The 21,777-nt window shown below is 50.6% G+C and overlaps 1 protein-coding gene across 3 annotated transcripts in view; it reads left to right on the top strand.

Annotated features, from left to right (window-relative positions):
• Positions 1 to 12,177: 12,177 nt before the first annotated feature.
• Positions 12,178 to 21,777, top strand: part of HTR4 (5-hydroxytryptamine receptor 4) — a 114,334-nt gene continuing 104,734 nt past the window's right edge. For 2 of the 3 annotated variants that reach the window (XM_084535284.1, XM_084535282.1), the window contains exon 1: positions 12,178 to 12,374. The gene's annotated coding sequence lies outside the window, so the exon portion shown is untranslated. Of the gene's footprint in view, positions 12,375 to 13,299; positions 13,455 to 21,777 lie in introns of all 3 variants that reach the window. The other variant, XM_084535283.1, reaches the window with a different exon arrangement.

Raw genomic sequence — 21,777 nt, 5'->3', positions numbered from 1 at the left:
AGTACTGTGTTCAGTTTTGGGCCCCTCGCTACAAGAAGGACATCGAGGTGCTTGAGCGGGTCCAGAGAAGGGCGACGAAGCTGGTGAGGGGCTTGGAGAACAAGTCCTACAAGGAGTGGCTGAGGGAGGAGGGCTTGTTCAGCCTGGAGAAGAGGAGGCTCAGGGGCGACCTTATTGCTCTCTATAGGTACATTAAAGGAGGCTGTAGTGAGGTGGGGGTTGGTCTGTTCTCCCACGTGCCTGGTGACAGGACGAGGCGGAATGGGCTTAAGTTGCGTCAGGGGAGTTTTAGGTTGGATGTTAGGAAGAACTTCTTTACCGAAAGGGTTGTTAGACATCGGAACAGGCTGCCCAGGGAAGTGGTGGAGTCACCATCCCTGGAAGTCTTTAAAAGACATTTAGATGTAGAGCTTAGGGATAAGGTTTAGTGGGGACTGTTAGCGTTAGGTCAGAGGTTGGACTCGATGATCTTGAGGTCTCTTCCAACCTAGAAATTCTGTGATTCTGTGATTCTGCAGTACGTGTGCTAAACTCACCCTGCATGCACCATGTTTGCTGCTAACTTGAGCACCACGCTGTGCTTAAAAAGCGTCTTCCTCACTTGTTCTCCTCTTAGAAGATTGCTTCAAGGAACTGTAATGTCCTTGCCACAAGCAATAGTCTGCTTGCAAGGATATTTACAACCATGAAGACTGCAGGTCAAAGGCTGGCTGGGATTTCTGCTGAGGGAATAGCAACCAAAGGTGTTGTGTCGGTGGCAGAGGATGCTGCCCTCACTGAGCTGGCCGCGTGTGCAGGTGCAGATGCACACTCCTGCATGTGTGCTGGCACAATGTGGCTTCACCTTTCCCATGCCACAGCCCTCCCATGGCCGTTCCCTCATGCAGAGCTGGCAGAGTGGCTGGGTTGAGATACTTCATCCACAAAGGCTGGGGTCTTCTGCTGCAGTCACACGGAGAAGAGCTTTCGTCCACCTGTGTCTTCAAGGTGCCCCATGACGTGGGCAGCTCAGCAGGACCGTGCTGCACAGCCTGGAGGGGGGTCCCCAGGGAGGGGGGACAGGACCACAACAAGCTGGTTCCTGCTCCATCAGTGGCAAGTCACTGAGCACCCAAACCTCGTGGCCAGGAGTTCATTCCCTCCCTCCACCTGCTGTGAAATGGAAGCGATGAGTCTCACAGCCCTGAAGGGAACTGCTGGGGCTCACAGCAGACAGCTTGCAAGTGAAGTTTATGGCATTGTTTCCAGATGTTCAAACAGAAGACCAGTGGCTGGGAACAGCAAGGGGAAGAGACACACACCAGCTTTTGGGATGCAAAATCCCCCAAATCGCATAACTAGGAACGTGCTCAATTTGTTCTTTGCACAGTGCGTCAAAGAGATGGGACTCCTCTGAGTGATATTCTTGTGAAAACAAGACTTCTTTGTCTTTCTTAATGCTGTGGCTCATATCCTCTGCATAATCTGCCACCTGGCACCCGGGGGAGCCCTGGAGAAGCACGACTGGCAGCCGTCCGTCAGCACCACTGGGCTCTTAGCAATCCTTTACTCTGCCGCTCAGCAGCAACCTCTGCACTAAAGGAGCGCAGATTTGCATTAACAGCAGGAGTGGCACCTCTTATCTCAGCAGCACCTTGAGCAAGAAGGGCAGTTGCATGACAGATTAGCATTAATGTCTAACGAAGCAGGGGGGGAAGGGGGAGTGGGAGCGAGATGCTGCTCAAGCCTTGCAGGGTGCTGGCAGTGGGCTCCTGCACCCCGTGGCCTGACAGCGTCAGGGTGGGCAGTGGTGCTGAGGCTGCAGTTTGCGGGGCACAGCCATGTCCTCTGGTTTTGGACATGCAACAGAGTCTGATCTTCTCAGGCCTGCTGATTAACGGAGGTGTTTCTTCATAAGGGGAGGTGTTTCTCTGGAAAGGAGCTCAGTGACCTATGCTGCCCCAAGGGACAAGCTACCAGTGTCAGGGAGGGAAGAAGAAGGAAGAAGGACAGGGGTGAAATGATCCAGAGAGGAAAATCTCTCAGGGATAAATTCTTGTAGTGTCCAGGATAGCCACAAGCAGCTGCTGGTCTCTGCCATCTCCCACAAAATATGAAGCCAGCCTGTGGCTTTGGGAACCTTTCTCTACTTGCTGTTCTGCTGTTGAACTGGCTCTGCTCTTTGCCCTTTTATCACCCTTGCCTGGAGAGAAATCAGACGGAGTCAATTTGCTTCACTTGGCATCTGATCATTTTCTGTCTGTTAATCAGAAAGTCCATCAGGGAGGGGAGAGTGATCAAAAGGACTCTCTTTTACTTGCCCAGGGCCCCATGCTCCCGGTGCAGGCCCTGTAGTGACAATAACGCTGCCCTCACTCATTGCCCAAAAAATGAAAATCCTCCTCACTGGCTCGGTGACACTTCTTTCTATTTCTCAGCCAGTGCTGTGCTCCTTGGCGTGCTGTTAGTTGCATAGAGGCTCACATCTCGGTGGCACTTAGGCGACCTCACCAGGGAAAACGGCTCTGTAGCTTTTCCCTGTCCCGACTTTTCCCCAGGACAGTAAGGAGGGGCTGGGGGCGGTGGGGAAGCATGGGGAGGGCAGGCACACAGTGGCCCCCCGCCACCTTCTTGGTAGCAGCCATCTGGCTGGCTAATGAGCGCATGGTGTAATGTCCTCAGAGAGTCTGAGTACTTAGTGCTAATAACAATAACAGCAACAACAGGCAGGATTAAAAATAATTAAGGAATAAAACCACACTGGAGATTGGATGCTCAATTGTGGGGATAATCCAGGGGAATCCCTCGGTTTCCTTCCCAGGTGACAAGGCCAGTGAGGTTACAGGGTGATGTCCATGGTCTGGGACTGGGATTTGAGGAGATTTTGGAAAGTAAGAAACGGCTCAAAGCAGGGCAGGGAAGGTGGTAAAAAGAGAAAGATGGCATGGCAGGGAGAGGCACTGAAATTAGCTTTATTTGTTTGGTCTAAAAAATCCTGAAGTTTAGAGGAGGGCAAGTTGGAGGCCGAGCATTTGGCTGGGCTCTGATCCAGCTACGTGGGCATCTGCTGCCCTCAGGCTCGGCAACCAAATCCTGCAGTTCTGTCAGCTCCTCAGCTCCTCGGAGGGGGTCTGAACAGCCCCAGCTCCTGGAAACCCATGCAGACAGTTGTTGCATCTTTAGAAAAATGTACATAGCCCACAGTCATGGAAAAAGCATGTAAGTGGTTATCCCTAGGGGCTGAGAAAAGGGAGTCCAATGACAAGAAAATTGTTCTTGTATTTTCTTTCTTTCTTTAGCGACTGAGAAGTGTGTTTCAGCAGGTACAATTGTGGTTTCTTTATAAGGCAGAGACAAGATTAAATGTATTGTAAAATACATGCCAGGCCAGACAGCAGCTGAGACTCATGAAGTGGCTAATAGGTAATAGGAAAAATAGCAGTACCGAACACTGACATCTCAGTGTTGTTCCCATTTCAAACTGTCTTTGCAAGGGAAACTGTTTGTTGCTTTTCCATCTTTTGTTGCTTTTGGATTTTTTTTTTCATGTTTATTTTTTTTTAAGAGCATTTAATTGAATCTTTGATCCTCCAACAAGTGTCAGCTCTCTGTCCCAAACCAATAGTTGCTCCAAAAGCAACGTTTGCTGCACGGGATGGACGGTGGCAAGCGGGCAGCGTGCAGCACAGAACAACGTGCTGGGCTCGGTGGGGACGGTGCCAGCAGGGACGGGGTGGCCCTGGTTCTCCGGGTGCAGTGGGAGAGCCCCTGGGCACCCACTAGGACTTACTGTGAATGTTTCCGTCCGGGGGTGTTTGAGCCCGGAGAGCATTTCCTTATTTCGAGATGCGGCAGCATGCTGAGGGCAAGTAACTCCATGACGGGACAGTCACTGAAGGCTGTCCCACCTGCAGCGATGCGCTCGAGGGGAGATTGGGCTTGCCCATGGTCTCGGTGGCCACTGGATGGCAATGTTGGCCCACACGGCCCCACGGAGCCCGGCACTGAGCATAGGGTCAGGGAGAAAAGGTGCAAGGACGGCACCCTGCAGGATGGAGGGGTGCTTGGGGAGAGCGCGGCACTGCGAGGTCCCTGCAGCAGCAATCACCACAGAGGCCGAGCAGGTGACTCCCAGGGACAAGGAGCCAGAGACCAGAGGCATACAGCTCTCACCTTCACATACATGTGTCCACATCTGGTGTGAGCACGCTGACAGCAGCAGGCACATTAGTGCATCTTAAAGCATTAGCTCCAGGAGAAGCCCCCAGAAGTGCCAGGCCTTGTGTGTTGGGGAAGGATCGTTTGCTGCTCCCTTCGGTCCGTGTAGTACAGCACCAGCTGTATGCTGCATGCTATGCTCCAAACACGCCAAAGGGCTCTTTGCAGAAGAGGTAATTAATGCAGGAAGACCTCACCAAAAATGTGCTTATGACACAGCAGAAGAAATTAAGGGGAGAACAATTAATGGAGCCAGCGGTGTCCTCTCTGGCTGAAGGACTTGCTTAACCGCAGAGCCCTGGAGGTTTGGAGAGTGTCCCAGGGAAGTGTGCTTGCCTGATCCTGCACACCCAAATCCCTCTTCCTAGGGTCCTCCTTAGGTATCCTTCAGTGGCAACTGCAAGAAATAAAGCACAGGATGAGATGGGGCACTGTTACTGCCCAAGCACTGCAATAACTGGGCTGCATCCTCATGTGATTCTTCAGGCAGCTGTGGCTGGGCCACGAGCAGTTATTTCATTCTTCCCTTGTTTTCTCTCTCTCTTTTTTTTTTTTTTTTTTTTAATTCCTTTTTTCTTCCCTATAAACCTTTATTCATGCAAATAACTCGTTCTGTGTGGCCTCAAAGAGGAAGCACAGCTGTCGCTGACGGTAAACCTTGATTTCCTCCTGCCTAGCACTTTCACCCCGGTGCCCAGCTTGGCCTCCTGTGTGCCCATTATCTGCTTAAAATTTCTGCCGTGTTTGGGAAGCTGCACAACGAATTTCCCTTCAAGGCCATGCAAATATTACAGTATATTTTGCCACAAAGAGCGTGGAAGCTGCAGAAAGAAGTGCAAATGGCACAGCAATGACTGAAGGTTCAATGTGGTACAGCAGGTGAATTAAATTTGGGTGGGGAATTTCTGGTGTTTGTTTCTTGGAAGTGAATGCAGTTGATTGTCTTCTGCACGTATCAGACCCCAGGCTACTTCTGCAAATCCCAGCCGCAGCTTTCAGTCTGAGATGAAGCAGGAGGAGTAGCCGTGGGTCTGTCTTGTCAAATCCTGTGGAAACAAATGGGTATCACAGCTCTGAGAGCTCCCAGTTTAACTTGTGATGTCCTCACCTGCTGCAAATCACTGAATGCCATCCTGGAAACAGAAGAGTGATCAGCATGGTTCTTGAAAAAGCCACTCAGTGAACAGCCAGCCATCCTGGCACAGGACATTGGCCATAGGCGCCAGCATGTACAATACTTGGGTGAACATTTGTGGTAACTGTGAGCTAATCAAGCATGCGATCACCAGAAAGGGCTTGGGAACCACCCGTGGGCTGCAGCCTGTTCTGTCTTTGAACAGCTCTGGATAAAGAATCTGCCTTTTTGCCCTTTTTTTTTTTTTTTTTTGGTGGGGAATTAATGGCCAGAAATACCATTGTTTCACTAAGCAAGGAGAGGACTTAGGGAGTGGGCTTTCCATCTCCATGAAGGGCCGTGGTTTTCCTTCCTGGGCACCCCGATACCAGAGGGGCCACTGGCTCCCGGCCCTGGGACCAGCCTGCTAAATGGGGCTGACAGCAGCGGGGCTGGTCCGAGCTGACCTGCAGGGCCCCAAAAGCTGTGCAGCACCCTAACATTGCCCTGCTGTTTGTGCAGTGCCAGCACGAGCTGGAAACTGGGAAAACCAGGTGGGAAAAGCCACAGTGGCAGCCTGAGGTTTCCAGCAGGGTCCAGAGAGTGTACACTCCCCCCAAAGTCCAAAGAGTGGGAAGGGAAAAGTCACTCTCCTGATTTATTTTTGTTTGCATTTTAATAGTAGGGTTGATAACAAGTGGAGTCGTTGAATTGCTGCCATGGAAACAGCAGCCTTCAGTCCCCAGCACAACGCAGCCATCTGCAGCAGTCATTGCTGGCCTGTCAGTGCGCAGCAGTGGGGCTGCTGCGGGGTCAGGGTGCCAGGCGTTCACCCCCCCGAATAATGGGACATACACAAAACACCTGCAAATGGGGTTGGCAACATCCTGCCTGGAGAGGAGCAGACATGCAAAAGTGGTGCAAAGGGAACGTTGAAGGAATGTTGGATTCCCAGTGCAGCACTTTGCTTTGGATGCTCTGGGACATGTATGCTGCCAGCTGGTGTGGACACCAGCAGAGGTCTTGGTGTGCAAGGAGACGTGTTCTGAAAGGCAGCAGTGTGTGAGCACCTTGGGGGCTGCTGCTCCCCTGCAGCTGGATTTGGAGTGCTCCAGGAGTGGGAAACAGAGCCATGGGAATGTCCGCACATGAACACTTTGACTGAATACTCCAGGCTCACAAATCTGTCGGGAGGTGGCAAGGGTCAAGGGCCTGACTCCATCCTCCTGAGGCTCGTTGGTATCATCAGTCCTGGACTGGCTTGGACCTCATCATGCTTGTGAGCTGCCTGGAAGGCCTGGGAAGGGCAGCTGTGCCCCTTGAAGAGGATGCACACAGGGTTTTAAATCACTTGCCTGTCTAGTTCCCTCTGTCTTAAGAACTTGAAAAAACTCACTTAGGCAGCTTGCCTAAATTGCAGTGGTATCTGGCTTGGCAGAGAACTGTCCCTGGGCCATCCCAAGGGGTGACCTGAAGAGTGATCACAGGGAAGCTGCAGCCATCAGCAGAGCTTTCCGGGGACATCTTGTCTTTCCTGTTTTGAGATTTGGTCTAGAAAACTATTTTATCTTAAACTGCGCGTACAAAGTCTGGATGCAATACACAGGGCAGGGAAAGAGAAGGACAACCAAAGCAGGAGCTTCAGCAGGAGCCCGGCTTGGGGAAGTGCTTGGGCAGCACATCAGCTCAGGTCCAGGGAGCTATTTCTCCTTGGTGACAGAAACAGGAGCTCAGGCAGCCTTCTGGCTTCATTTTTGGACCTAGCTTAAACAGCACGCATATCACCTCTCTTCCCCTCCTAACTATTCCCACAGTGAGGTTTCTATAGCCATGTTTAGGCACTTAAATAAACCAGCCTGTTTTCCAGACTATGGAGCACCTGCCTCTGTGGTTAACTCGGATGTGCTGTGTCAAAGGAAAATTCAGTGACTCGTTTAGTAGCATGAATTAAGAAGCATGGCGTTGAGCACCCCGATTTGGCTGGTTAGACCTCAAAGATCCCATTGTCTCCTTTGGCTCCTGTCTGAATCTGTGCTCACTGGTGCATGTGGGTATGTGTAAACCCACAGAGTTGAGTGCTCACAGCCGCGTCCCTTCCTGCCCAGAGATGACCAGGCCCTGCTGAGCACCACTCGTGTCTGTTTGTTCCCATCAGCTAGTGAAACCCCTTCATTCCTGCCTGTCTCTCTCTCTTCTCTTCTAAGATCCCCATCCTTACATATATGAACTATTGGGGGAAAGATGTTGAAGCTCTAAGGCCAGAAAAAGACATTCACTTTCTGGGAGAGTGTGTAGGGTTAACCTGATGGCAAACATTGTGCTCATCTGAGCAAAGAGGAGAGAAACGACTTGGTTTTACTTTCCTTCATCTTCAAAACTATTTAATAAAGGAGGGAAAATAAATTCAGGGGGAACTGGTGGGCATCCTGAGAGCAGAAGAAGAGGTGAAATTAATCCTATCAATAAACCATGATGAATGATTCACTTGGCTCTTTTATTCACAGTTGCATATAGTTATCCTTATTCACTTGCAGCATGGTATGCATGGCAATATGTTTAGCTCATATGCATATAAATTAGGAAGCCTGGTGAGGGCTCCTGCGCAGCAGGGGTTGCTGCTCAGCGAAGCTCTCATGTGGATCCTCTCTGTGACTCCGCAGCTATCTGGGGGTTTCAGGAGGTCTCCGAGCAGATGGGTGCCGAGCCCTGGCTCCTTGCTGCTTGAGCTACATGTATTGCAGCCAGCCCAGCGCTGCTGCTCCGGCAGGGATTGGGAACGTGTGAGGTCTGTGTAGCCTCTGTCAGAGAGGACACAGAGGGGGAGTTTGGGGAAAAAGTGCTAAAAAGGCTCGCCCCCAAGTCAGCATGCCGTGGCACGTGGCTGGAGAAGAGCCACCATGCACGGCAGCTCCGGATGCCACCAAGCTCCCCTGCACTCTGGCTTCTCTCAATTTTGCCACTTTTATACCAGAATCATTTCACTGGTTCCATCTACGTGGTCCCAGCCTCATGGCAGCAGCATCCAGTGTCCTTGCAGTGCAATGGGATGAGCAGCCAAACCCCCGTGGTGCTGTGAGAGCAGATAAGCCAGCTCTCTTCAATGCCGGGGGCAAGGCAGGAGGTAGATCACTGCCTCCAAACCAGGTCTCTTGCCTCCAAAACCTGAGGACGATGCTGGAGAGCAGAGTACACAACCCAATTCACTCTGCACTGCAAGAGCAGGGAAGCATACTTCTCCAACAGACACTGCTCCGTCTTGGGGAGCACCGGAGAAGAAGCAGAGCCAGGAGCAGTGCCAGCCTGCAAGATCAATCCTGCAGGGAGGGATGAGAGGAGGCAGCCCAGGAGGAGGCAGCCCCAGTGCAGGCACTGCCTTCTGTCCTCTCTGCAGCACCAGCCTTTCCCCCAGGTGCCCATGTCTGCTCAGGGTGCTTCATTTATTGGCTGTCATTGCACCCTCCCTCATCCTTAAATTCCTGATGGATTGTTTTGTGGCTTCCAGCTCATGGATTGTAAATGGGGAATTTGTCTCTAAAAAATGGTCTCTCATAAAAAAAAAAAAAAAAAAAAAAAAGACAAACTCGTCCCCTGATATCAGGCTCTAGCACAAATGTAACCAGGAAAGGGGTAGTTGATCTTACACATCTCTAAAGCTAAAAGTCAGACCTGTCGTAAACTACATTTTAGATTTACATATCCATGTACATGTAGTCTTATAAAGCAGGTTATAAAGCAGGTGTGGTGAATAAATCACAGCGCTCGACAAGTAGCAGGATTTCATACCACAGCTGTTGCAGTTTGCGTACCTAAAGACCTGGCTGTTGAGGTCCCACTGGTGTGACCCCCTTCTTGTTGATCACTTCAGGTTGGATACTTCCCATTGGGCTGAGCGCTTTTATCATGGGTCCAAGAACTTGGCTGCAGGGAAGTGGTGTGGGATCCAGAGAGCTCCCTGGCCCAGATAATGAATAATGTAAGGAAAGGAGGAGGTGACAACAGTGAGACATACTTCTAAGGAAGGATGAGCACCGCATCAGCTGGTGCTTTCAGTCAGATGAAGACCAGAATTTTCCTAGTGCCTTACCTCTTCTCAGAGGTTTCCTTCTCAAAATGCTTTTGGGATCCAAACCACTGAGAAGTCTGAGGCATTCAGCTGCTGCAGCCGGACTTTTTCCCTTAGGTCTGGGTACCAGCAGCTGCCATGGCCAGGAGCAGTGCTGATTGTGGTGGTAACCTTCCAGCGAGAGCAGGGAAGCTGCTGTTTGGAATAGAAAAGAGAAAGAAGTCCTTCCTCAGCAGAGTGGGAGGGCTGCATGATCTAACGGCAGGTATAACCCTCAAAGAATTCACATTTATTCAGGCTCTCTCTTTTTAATAAAATCCATCCCACGCAACTGGATGAAGGAGATCACGCTGCATTCAAAGGGAGCATGCTGCGCACACCAAAAAGCATCCCTGTCAGCTTGGTTTTATCTCCCTCTTTCTGGCTTACATCTGCGCCTGAAAGCACAGCCAGTGATCTGAGGCAGCTCCGGAGTTCCTGCTGCAGCAGTGAAGGCAGCACGTTCTGCTGCACAGCAACTGTGATTCAGTCCCAATGAATCACTTGGCGACTTCTTTTCTCAACTAGATCTTTGGCTTTATTATTGTTACAGAAGGAAAAAAGGAGGAAAAAAAAAAAAAAGCCATTGCCTTATCTCCCTCTATAATCCTTTCCAATTTTTCTTTTTAATTAAATTTTTGTAGGCATCCCATTTGTGCTGAATAAACTCTTTGATAATCCTGGAGAGCAATTTGCATGAAAAGGAGTTGTGCTCTAATCTGTCCCAAAGCAATGACATGCCCTGTTCTTAGGGTGCAGAAGCACCCCAAAACAGGAGGGTCTTGCAGTCTGCCTCCTTCATGCACCCTTCCCCACCATCCTTGGCTCTTGATCCTGATCCTCAGGGAGATCCCAGCTCAGAACAACTGTGAAGGCAAGTGAGCTCCGAGGGCTGCAGTCCTGTCTGGAGGAGCTACAGCTGCGTGCTACTGTGAACAGAGAGCAAACCAAACCAGTACTGAGTGAGCAGGAAAGTAGAGGAGCTATAACAAGGAGTTGTCCAGAAAAATAGTACTACAGAGAAGACGAAACCAAATTGTTTCAGGACAAACTTTCAGTTTCAAAATGACCCCTCTCTGCTCCATCCAGCCCAGCCCTGTCCACTCTGGCCTCGGTGGTGCAAGTCTGAGAAGCCAAAGGGTGACAAGGTGTTGCTTCAGGGATTTAATCCCAGTCCTACTTTCCTTAATGTTATTCTTAATCTGCCTTTCAGTTACTATAGTGATGAACAAATGCATGCAACAAACACGACGCCTGGCAGCCTGGGAAGCATGTTTTCTGGCTGTGGCTGAAAATACCGCCAAATTTTCAGAGAAGGCAGTTGAAAGATCTGTCAAAAATCCTCAGATCCTTAAAAAATGTTTCTTATCAAACAAGTTGATAAGAAACTGTTTAATATGCATTTTTTTTTTTTTTGGAAACTTGATATGTCAGCAAGCAATGTATATTTTACGTTGTTGGGTGCTCTGGTTTCTCTGCCTCTGCACACCTTTGAAAATGTCCCATTTCCGGGTGGAAGGACCCAAATACAAGGCATGAAACAAATAGCTACAAACAAAATTACTTCTCTGAGCTTTTGTGTGCTCTGGATCACCCTGTCCCACTGCAGTTCTCCTCTGAGAAGCAGCAGACTTTAGGGTTCCCCATGCCGCCCCTCGGGGCATCCCACAAAGCCCGCAAGGCATCGTGTGAGCACAGTGCTCTGCCTGAGCCTGTGCCGTGGATCTCACTCAGCAGCCTCAGCCTCCCAGAGTCAGATCAGCCAGCGTTAGTAGCCCCGCGACTTGGGTTTCAGTTTGTGAATTACCTGTCTCAGCAGTGGCTGTTGTGCATGTTTCTTAGGGCACAGCACGGAGCCCATGTGGTTACACAGAAGGAAGGGAGGACCCTGGTCTCACGGAGACCCAGAGGCACTGGAGGTGGAGGGAATCCTGCCAGACCCTGGGGATGCAGCCGAAACCGAGTGCTGGCAGGTGGAAAACTACCGCTTCACTTCCAAAAGCAGGTCTGGTCAGAAATCCTCCCTGCAGCTGTCGGCTAACGGCCGCGTGTATACATGAGATGTTTACAGGCACTGTCCAAGTGACTGCGCACTGCAGCTTGAAACCCTTAATGTCCCCAAAACCCGCAAGTTCAGATCCGGGTGTGGGGGTGAGCACACCTGAAGATGGAGCTGCTCAGGTCCTGCTTTTATGCTCAGTCCACTATTGCAATAGTCACTTTAAAAACCGTGATGATGAGCTGCCTGTGGTGGCCACTTCTGCCAAGACAGAGGGTTTTAGGGTCACAGGGCCGGATTTTCAGCTGCCAACGCTCTCCTAATGCCAACGGAGCTGGGCTGACACCGCAAGTGAAAAACGGGCTCCCAACATCTCCCAGGGCTCTGCTCCGCGCTTTTCTCAGCCGGGGGGAACAAACCCCTGAAGCTGGCTTGCAAGTGAAGCTCCTGACGGCCTTTGCCGGGATCGGGGGTGGGGGATTTGGGGTTCCACTCGACCCGGGGGGTGTCCTGCAGCTTGGGGATCCAGGGGGGGGGCGAGGCGGCAGCGGGACGGGTGCAACTTTGCGCGCCGGAGTTGGGGTGCGCAGGGGGGAACCGGCGGGGACCGGGGCGGGACAGGGGGAACCGGCGCGGTCCGGGGGGGACCGGGGAGGGTTGAGGGCCATGTGGGAGACTGGGGGGGCCGGGGGCCGGGCCGGGGCGGGCCGGGGGCCGGGGGCGGGCGCTCCCCGCGGGCGCGGAGCAGCGGGGCGGGGGCAGCGCGCTCTGCGCTGCTGCCGTTCCTCGGCGGGCAGCGCCGCAGCCCCGCGGGAGGCCGACGGTCACCCCCGCGCACCCCGTCAGCACACCTACAGCCCCGCTGGCACCGGCCCGGGCATCCCCGTCCTGCCCCGCCGCCGCGATGAGGAGGCGCACCGCCTGGGGAGCCGCGCCGTGCGCCCGGCTCCGGCTCGGCGCTGGTAAGGCGGCGGCACGGCCCCGGGGCAGCCCCGGGGAGCTGGGAGCGGGGAGAGAGGGGATCGGGGGTCAGGGAGATTCAGGGGGACGGGGCTGGACGGGGGGGCGGACGCCGGCGGGACTCGGACACGTGGGGTCGGTCCGGAGCTGCCGTCCCTCGTTCTGCTCGGGGCTGGCTCCGTGCGCTGCACCTGTGTGAATGCACCAGCCCGCTTCGGGGGGTGAAGGCGGTGTGCGCCCTGATCCGGTGTGCGCCCTGATCCGGTGTGCAGCCACACTCGGTGTGCACCCAGACTTGTGTGTCGTGGCTGTGCCTTTGTATGTGGCATTATGTGGGCATCTGCGGGTGCCCGGAGCGTCGGTGTAGACTTGTGCCGTTGCTTTTGTTGGTGTAGCTGGGGGGGAAGGCTGAGGTGTGTGAGTGCAGACAGCCAGCGAGGTAGGAGCACCCCTCGTCGGGGTTCCTACTGGGATTTGTTATCAGAATCCGTGCCTGCTAGCTCTGATGCCACTGCGTCTGTTCAACTGGTGATATTCTGCAAACTGCTGGAAACGTCAGCAGTGACCCACAAGAAGGTGAAAAACAGTATTCCAGCTGGGACAGAACAGGAGCCTGATGCCACTGAGAAAGTTACCAGGGAGAGAGGCTTGTCGGTCTTTGCAGGAATAGGAAATATTGCTTAAGTGATGTTGAAGATGTTTTCCAGGAGCAGAGCTGTTTGAATTCAGATAGCTCTGTGCTCTGACAGCCACGTCGTGGGGTCCACAGTGCAAAGCTTTCCCCATCACATCCAGGCTGTCCAAGCTCTGTATCTGTTCCAATCTCATGGCACTGAGGCTACGTGTTTCTTTGCTGCTGAACATCGACCTTGCTCAGACTTACTCCAAAGATGAGGGAAGTTAGCAGGCATCCTATTCATTTCTAAGTGCATTCAGGTACTGGGAGAGGAGCCAATTTGTGGATCTGATGCGAGGAGGGATGGAGCTGTGTCTGAATGAAAAACCTGTGTCATTTCCTCGAACCCCCAGAGCATCTTGCCTAGCTCCAAAACAAACTTCCCCTATGGAAACTTCGTAGAAGGGTGAGTAATTAAAACATTACACAGCTGTAAGTCTCTGCTGCTTTGGGGCAGCTAGGAAGGAGATTGGTCCTGGCTGATGGGCTTTAAGCTCCCAGACAGCAGTGGCAGTTGGCCTGGACCATGCTTTGAAGTGTGTGATGTCATTATGATATCATTTCTTTTTAAAAATCAAATGTTTTTTTTTTTTTTTTTTTTTTTTTTTTTTTAATTGGAATATTGTGCTGTGTTTCTTGGAGGAGAATGGTTTCCTCTGCCCCATGTTACAGTAGTTGGCTGCTTTTGCTTGGGATAGCAAAGGCAAGGTGGACTTTTCTACAAGGTTGCTTGGAGTTTGCTCAGGGGCCCATAGCCTGGGACATGGGCAGTCTCCAGGGAGGCAGCACGGGGTTTTGCAGAGCGCTGCGCAGAACAGCTCCGGGGGCAGGCGAGTGGCAAAGGATCTGTGGGCATGCTCCAGGCAGGAGGGAACCCGTCTCCCCATGGGGCTCGCCCCAGGAGGGGGACCCCCTGCAGTGTGCGAGTAGCAGCACCTGCCTTCCAGCCTCTGGAAAGGTCTTCACTGTTTCCTTTTTCCTCTCCCAGCCCGATCTCAGCACCGTCAATACTGTCCAGTAACTGAATTGAAAAACAAACATATGAGTGAACCTGTTTGTTTGCCTAAATAATAAGTATTTACACACCAAGGTACATTTATTCTATTTCTTTAAACAGTCCCCTGCTGGGGATAGACTTAAATAGTTTAATTTCCCCAGGACTTTGTAAACACAGATTTAAAAGTAGCAGGAGCTGAGTGTGCCTGTCCAAGCTCTCTAGGAAGCCTCCAAAGTTGCATGCGCAGCTCCTCTGTGCCGGCTGCGCTCCCACGGGTGCCATTGGTGCTTCGCTGCCGCTGTGGCCTCCCCATGCTCTGGAACCAGCTGGCACATCTCCAGGTTTCCACCTTTGTTCCCCTCTTGCAAGTAGTGCCTATCTCCAGGTAATCTGAGGCAGAGCAAAGAACAAGGGTTTAAGTCCTCTGGGTGAGAGCTGCCCGCCTACATCAAGAGGCAGGGGTTGCCAGAGGAAGGCAAGGAGCGATGCCTCCCAGGAACAGAGAGAGGTGGTTCGACAGGGCATAGAGAAGTGCAGGAAGGTCATGGTGAGAAGGATGCTGGAAAGGAGGCAGGAATACCCCACCACTCCTCTGAGGACCCCTCGGGGCTCTGATGTTTTCTGTGCTCCTCCATCCTCAGCTGGAGACAGCAGGAGGCAGTGCCTGGGGGGATGCAATGACAAGGAGGGGGCCCAGATTCCAGTCCCGTGGTGCTCTAGGGGGGGGTGGAAGGAGCTGAGAGCCTTGTGGTGCGGACAGCGGGGTCCTCTGCAGGGGCTGAGCATTCTTCCTGCTATCTTCCTCGCTGTAGGAGCAGCAAGGGAAGGTCTGGAGTGTGTGCCAAGGAGGTGCAAGGAGGAAACATATTGCCTTGCACATCAAACTGTCACGCTACACAATATGGAAATCTTTGTTGTGGGTTTGTGTTTGAAACCAAAGCTGGCATTGGTGTGAAAAGTGGGGGGCTGCCGTGCTGTCCTTTCAGCACTTGCTGGTGTATGGGAGTGGAGAATTGGGGTAGGGCGATGGCCCCAGGCCTGGTCCCGTTCCCAGATACACGTGCCCAGCCTGTGTGAATGGCAGCACTCTCCGTAATTCGTCATGCAGCCCTGCTGATTCACACTGCCTTGGGATCTAGCACAAAGCCTGTAGTGCACCTTGTAGAAACACAGAGTTCTGCAGCTAAACATCTTGCAGAGCAGTGTGCCAAGTCAATAGAGCCTTGTGTGTCAGGGCATAACAATCGCTAAGCTCCTGAGGGTTAAAGAAAATCTTCCCTTATGGGAAAACTATTAATTAATTATCCACTTCTGGCTTCCCTAGCCCATTTGCTGAAAAACATGGTGATGAATGCCAAGTGAGAAACCATTCTCTACTCTGACGTGCCAGTCCCTGTGCTTAATTCCTCAGGTAGTTTCTCAAAAAATTTCCAAGTCTAAGAAGACCAATACACCAAATTAAATGATAATAACAGTTCTTTGGAAGCCTGATTGATTGCTCTGGGAATTGGAGTGTTTCCCTCCAAATGCTGTCTGAAAAGATGCTGAGGATCAGGGTGGACCCTTTCCACTTGCCCTGCACTGCCCCCCAAAATGTTATCCCAGATGGTGACGGCAACTTCTACGTTCAGGTATGTGCTCGGCCTTGGCTATCCTATCATCTGCTTATATAGATATAATCTATATCTGTGCTGATACAGGAGAATAGAAATCATGGCATCATTCCTCACCATCAGGAATTGCTTTTGGGGTGGGAGAGCAGGGCAGTCCCTTCAGGTCCCCAGAGAGATGAACATCAGCATAGTTTCTGCTACTGCCTCCTCTGGGGGGGGGGGGGTGGTGGGAGTAAAGCCACAGGAAAGGTAAAACACACATCCAGCCTAGCTCCAGCTGCAGCTCGAGGCTGCTGCCGTGCAGGCACATGTGGCTGCTGGCATTCAGCTGGGCAGGCTGCTGTTAGCTGGGAAGAACCTCGTTGCCATGCACCTTATAGGGGAGAGGCGGAAAGTGCTTCATGGCTTTCATATTGAATCTCCTTCATGACCCCTGTTCTCCCTGGTGCATTTAGGTGTGGGGCTGCCTTTTTTCTGTAGGCGCTTGTGGTTATCAGCACGGTCTAACCCTCACCTCGGCGAGTGCAGAGCACAGCTTATCGCCCACGGGAGCCTACATGTGGGGGTCAGGAGCTGGGAAAAGGATGTGCTGTCTGCTTGTTCTCTTAGCTAACATGAAACCGAAACCTGGGCTTTCAGAGCAGCTGATTTTAATTTGGTCATGTTGTGTAATTCCATTAGACTTATTATTATTAGAACAAATAATCCAATTTAGGCCCCTCCTCAAGCCCAGTGAATTCGAGCGGTTGCAGACACGTGGCTTACAGCGAGGGATGCAGCCAGCAATGCACAGCTGAAAGCAAATTACTCTGTAAGAAGACAAATAGGACTTCGAAAATTTTATGTGATTAGGGGAGCAATTAGAGAAAATAGTGGCAGGTGTGCTTGCCCAGTGGCTCGTGCGCTGCTGGAAGGGGTGATGGTGGGGCTGCTGCTCCCCGGGGCAGGAGTCATTCCCGAGCCCTCTGATCTGGTGTTTTGCAGAGCCGAGGTGGGAGCTTGGGGCCTCCTGCACTGTGCCCTCATCCCCTCCTTCTGGTCCCATTGGTGAAGGTACTCGCACCCACAGCAATGGCTTAAAAGACCCAAAAGAGTCAAAAAAAGTCCAAGACCTCTGCATAGGCTTTGAAAATCAGACCCGTATGGTCCCACTCACACTCATCCCCTCGTTCCCGCTGCCTCCCCTCAAGCTCAGGGCCTGGCTGTTGGTCCCTGGCTGGGCGAGAGCCACGCTCAGCCAAGCACAGGAGACTGAAGTCACGGCCAGTGGCTGCTGCTGCCCTTCATGCTGCAGCAACACCGCTCACAGCCGTGAGCACCAGAGCCACCACTCTGCTTGGACTCAGTGTACCCTGAGTTGCACTGCTGTGAGGCTCATTATTTTACTTTTTTTTCCCCCTTTTGGTTTGAGACAGTAAAGACAAGTTCTGCTCTTAGTATAGTTCCCATGGAGATGAATTTGATGTTGTACGTTACAGGGGGGTAAGGCACAGTTGGATCTCTCCTGGGCCAGCCATTCCCCCCGGGTCCTTGGCACGACGTCCCTCCCAGTGGGAACCTCACAGGGTGGGGACTTAACTGAAAGGTAGGTTCCTCAGTGTGCCCATCCAGGTGTCTGGGGAACATTGCCAACTCTCCAGGCTGTCCCCATCTCTGGCACTAAGTTACTGTGTATATATATATATATATATATATATATATCTGTCTGTATCAGAAGTACTCAAAGGTCAGGAATGTGAGACTTCTGGGCTCTGCCCACTACTGCAGTGCTGTCCTCTGCTGCTGCCCTGCCCAACTCTCTTGCACACTCAAGACCCAGTTTGTCAAGCCACATGGAGGGTGCAGACGGTGTGTCCGTTCCTCAGGAAGGAGTTGGTTTCCACCTTCATGCTTGAAAGTGCTTGAGTAAACTTTGACATTATTCCTTTCAGCATCTGAACAGCCACTCTCATGGCATCTATGAAAAGCTTACAACACTCTCTTCAAATGCAGAAGGGTTAATTTGGACTGATGGATGGTGGATCCTGTGAATGAATTCTTCCATGTGGGAATCCTGGCTCATCAGACAAGTAGGTGTCCTGAGGTGTCCTGACTCTAGTGGGGCACCTCAGCCAAACAAGGTATGTGCCACTGGGCCCTTGTTGTGAAGTGAGTGGCAAGGTGGGAAGCAGGCTGGTGTCATAAGGACCAGAAAAGTTGCAGAAAAATGTTTGTGGCAATCTGCTGAATTTCTGGCCTTTTTTATGGTGTGCCATGGCTGTGTTAACATCAGGGAAGTCACTTCTGTCACCATTAAAGCCTTTCTCAGAGGTCTGCCTGAGGACTTGAAAGATGCAGCTGATTTTAGATGAATCAAAACAATGGAAGATACTTCCTTTTTATGGGCCCTCCATGGGGATGTTACAAAGACATGCTTTCCCTAACAGGAAAAACTACTGAGCAAAATTTTTATCATTCAGCAGAGAAGGTAAAAAGGAAATAAAATATGAAAAATGAAAAGCAGTCAATATATACCCAGAAAAATAAGGGCATGTAATAGCAATGAGTATAATTAGAAGTTAGAACATGGAGGTGCCTGATAAGGGAGGCTAAAGGAATCAGTGAAATGGTAATGAGGAGGGTTAAAGATGAAGAGAAAGCATCTTCCAGGCAAGTTAGAAATAAACAGAATGCTGCATCCAGAAAAACTCTTTTGCTGGGTGCACATGGTAGAGTTGCAACAGGAAAAGAAAGCTTTAAATTCACCTCCAGCATATGCTGGAGGTTATTCTCAAATCACCCTTCTCCCTGGCAAGAAGTGCCATCTACCTTTGCTATCATCAGACTTCCAGCTGAGAAAAGGTATTGGCCAGCACGTCAAGTAGCATAAGTTGTCGTGATAATAATACCGCTGTCCTACCCTAGTGCATTTTTTTACTCTACACCTTTCTCTGAAGACAGCAGCTCCATTATTTTCTTCTTTTAGAAGGAAAACTGAGAGAAAAAGGGACTTCTCCAAATCACTGTTAGTGGTTAGTATCAGAATCAGGCATAACCCCCTGGCATGCGCTCTGGCAGTGTCTGTAGTGCAGGTGACACACTGTTATTGTGGCAATTCACTGGTTTATGCCAGTGACAGATTATCACCCTGTGAGCAATCACTCTCTGGGGGTGCTATTCCATGGAAAAGCAGATTCCAGTGTGGAAAATCTTACCCACCCCGAAGCCAACAGTAATATTATCACTAGTTTTGTCTATGGATATTTAAAGCCAGAAAAGGACTTCTCTGATCATCTTATCTGTTCTTATCTACAAATGAAAAATACAAACAAAAGAAAAGCTGATCTAAGGAAATGTCTACATGATTAACTCCAAAATATCAGATGGAGAATGATAAAAAACAAACAAACAACAACAACAAAAAACAAAACAAAACAAAAAAAAAAACACAGTTGATTCCTGTATTAACAATAGAAAACAAAACAAAAACACAACTGTTAAAATTCTTACTTGACTGTGAGGATTTCTCAACAGCCCATATGAAAGTGTCTGGAAGCACAGAATGAAAGGAAATGATTTTGGGCAGCAGTTTGATCCCTTCTTGGGGCAAACTCCAGGCTGTTCCTTGGGCTCTGTTGTGTGACAAGACCTTCTGGTTGATGCAGTGCCAGGTGGGGCATATACAAGGAGAGAAGAGAGTCTGGGTGAGCTGCCGGAGACCAGACCTGGCATGTTGTGTTGTGTACCTTGCTTTATGAGTGCAGCCATTCGAATTAGCAGGGTGCCTTGCAAAGTGAGGTCCTATTCATTGGGCAGAAGAGGAATAGGGCCCAGCTAAGCCTGCACATCAGGTGTTGGCCTTGACTGTGCCAAGAAAGATGTCAGCCTCTGAAGGTAGACAGTATGAAAAGCAGCTGTGGTCTATTAAAATAATAGAATGACAGAATATCCTGAGTTGAAAGGGACCCCCAAGGATTATCGAGTCCAGCTCCTGGCTCCACACAGGACCACCCAAAAATCAGACCATGCGTCTGAGGGCATTGTCCAAACACTTCTCGAACTCTGGCAGCCTTGGTGCCATGATCACTGCCCTGGGGAGCCTGTCCCAGTGCCTGACCACCTCTGGGTGCAGAACCTTTCCCTAACCCCCAGCCTGACCCTCCCCTGTCCCAGCTCCATGCCGTTCCCTCAGGTCCTGTCGCTGTCCCCAGAGAGCAGAGCTCAGCGCCTGCCCCTCCGCTCCCCTGTGAGGGAGCTGCAGGTCGCCATGAGGCCTCCCCTCGGCCTGCTCTGCTCTGGGCCAAATAAACCAAGGGACCTCAGCTGCTCCTCATACGCCTTGCCCTCCAGACCCTTCACCAGCTTCATAGCCATCCTTTGGCCACTCTAACCATTTTACGTCCTTATACTGTGATGCACTAAACTGCCCACAAAACTCAAAATGAAGCTGCACCAGAGCAGAGGACACCCACTTTCCTCGACCAGCCAGCAGCGCCATGCCTGATGCACCCCAAGACAAGGTTGGCCCTCCTGGCTGCTAGGGCCTGCTGCTGGCTCTTCTTCAATTTGCCATCAACCTGAACCCCCAGATCCCTTTCCACAGGGCTGCTCTCCAGCCCCTTGTCCCCCAGTCTGTATTTACTACCAGGGCGGTGCCATCCCAGGTGCTGAATCCAGCACTTGCTCTTGTTACACTTCACACTGTTGGTGATTGCCCAGCCCTCGAATTTGTCAGGATCCCTCTGCAAGACCCCTCTATCCTTGATGGAATCAACAGCTCCTCTCAGCTTAGTGTTGCCCACAAACTTAGTTAGTATACCTTGAGTCCTGCATCCAAGCCATTTAATAAAACATTAAAGAAAACTGGCCCTGAAAAGGAGCCCTGTCAAACTCCACTAGTGACTGACTGCCAGTGTGATGTAACCCCATTTAAGTGTCTAGTTATACATATCTCCAGTGGTATGCTTTGGTCATTTCCCTCGAAGCTGTACTCCACAGATTTCCCTTCACACTGCGTAGAGATATTCATGTTTCTGAATCTCACTGGTTTTGTGGTTATTGTGACACTTTTCCATAGTAGTCACTGGTCATAACTGCCAGGTCGTAAACTTCTGCTTTTCACAATACCGTAAGTTTTTTATGTAACCTGAATTACTCCTGTTTTACACAGAATTGCACAGGGCCTATTTTAGCTGCTTAGCCTTTATATAAATAAATAAGATTTTCAAAAGCATCTGTGATATTATAAAACCCAAATCTATTTTCTGTGTGCCAGTGACACGCAGAGCCCAAGTTTTACTGAGGATTACATTGGGAAGTGATGTAAATGCTATGGAAAGCCATGACAGCTCATGGAAGCAAGAACTTACTTTATGTTTCAGTTTTCTTTTTTAAAATAAGGTTTCTGAGAATTGATATTAGAGTGGCTTGAGTTAGCTCAAACTAAAAAGGAACTGATCTAAGCTGAACCTGAGCTGACTTTTAAACAAAAATTATTACAAATGTGCATATGCTAAGCATTAGAAACTAAAAGGTCTTGAGGGACATTTAAAGAAAATAATGTCTTTATTAAATGAATTCCAGGATTTACTCTGAAGCCAGTGTTTTCTGGGATGAAAGCAGGAGAGTTACTTTATAGCCATGGGGATGCTGTCTGCTGGAGACACGACCTGCTTAATTTCTCAGGAGGATATTGCATGTCTGTCCTGCCTAATCTTAGGCAAATAACTGGGTTCCCACTACTGCCAGCAAGGAGAAACAGGAAAACTTTGATACCTCAGCTTCTTGCTTGAAATTTGGCAGGAAGAGCACAGCAGGTCCCCAGGAGTAATAGGTGCTGCTCGTCCTTTTGCAGCCCGCAGGACACCGCTCTGATGGTGGAGCAGCTAGGTTCACCTCACAGCTCATCACTGTGTGATGCTATAAAACCCCAGAGCATCCATGGGAAACAGAAGGTCTTCTTGGCTTCCATAGGCTGCATAAATCAGTAAATATTCCCTGATGTGCACAGCCTTTGTGCCTAGCAGAGCAGAACAGGGAGGAAGTCAGAGGCTGGATGAGGCAGGCAGCAGGTGACTGAATATCTGGGGCTTGCATCACCCTTCTTACTTCGAGGAGATTTCCAGAAAAAAACTTATTTT

This window comes from Aythya ferina (genome assembly GCF_964211825.1).
Source record: "Aythya ferina genome assembly, chromosome: 14".
In the NCBI taxonomy this organism is placed as follows: domain Eukaryota; kingdom Metazoa; phylum Chordata; class Aves; order Anseriformes; family Anatidae; genus Aythya; species Aythya ferina.
The sequence above is the reverse complement of the archived record's forward strand: the minus strand, read 5'-3'. Positions and strand labels throughout refer to the sequence as shown.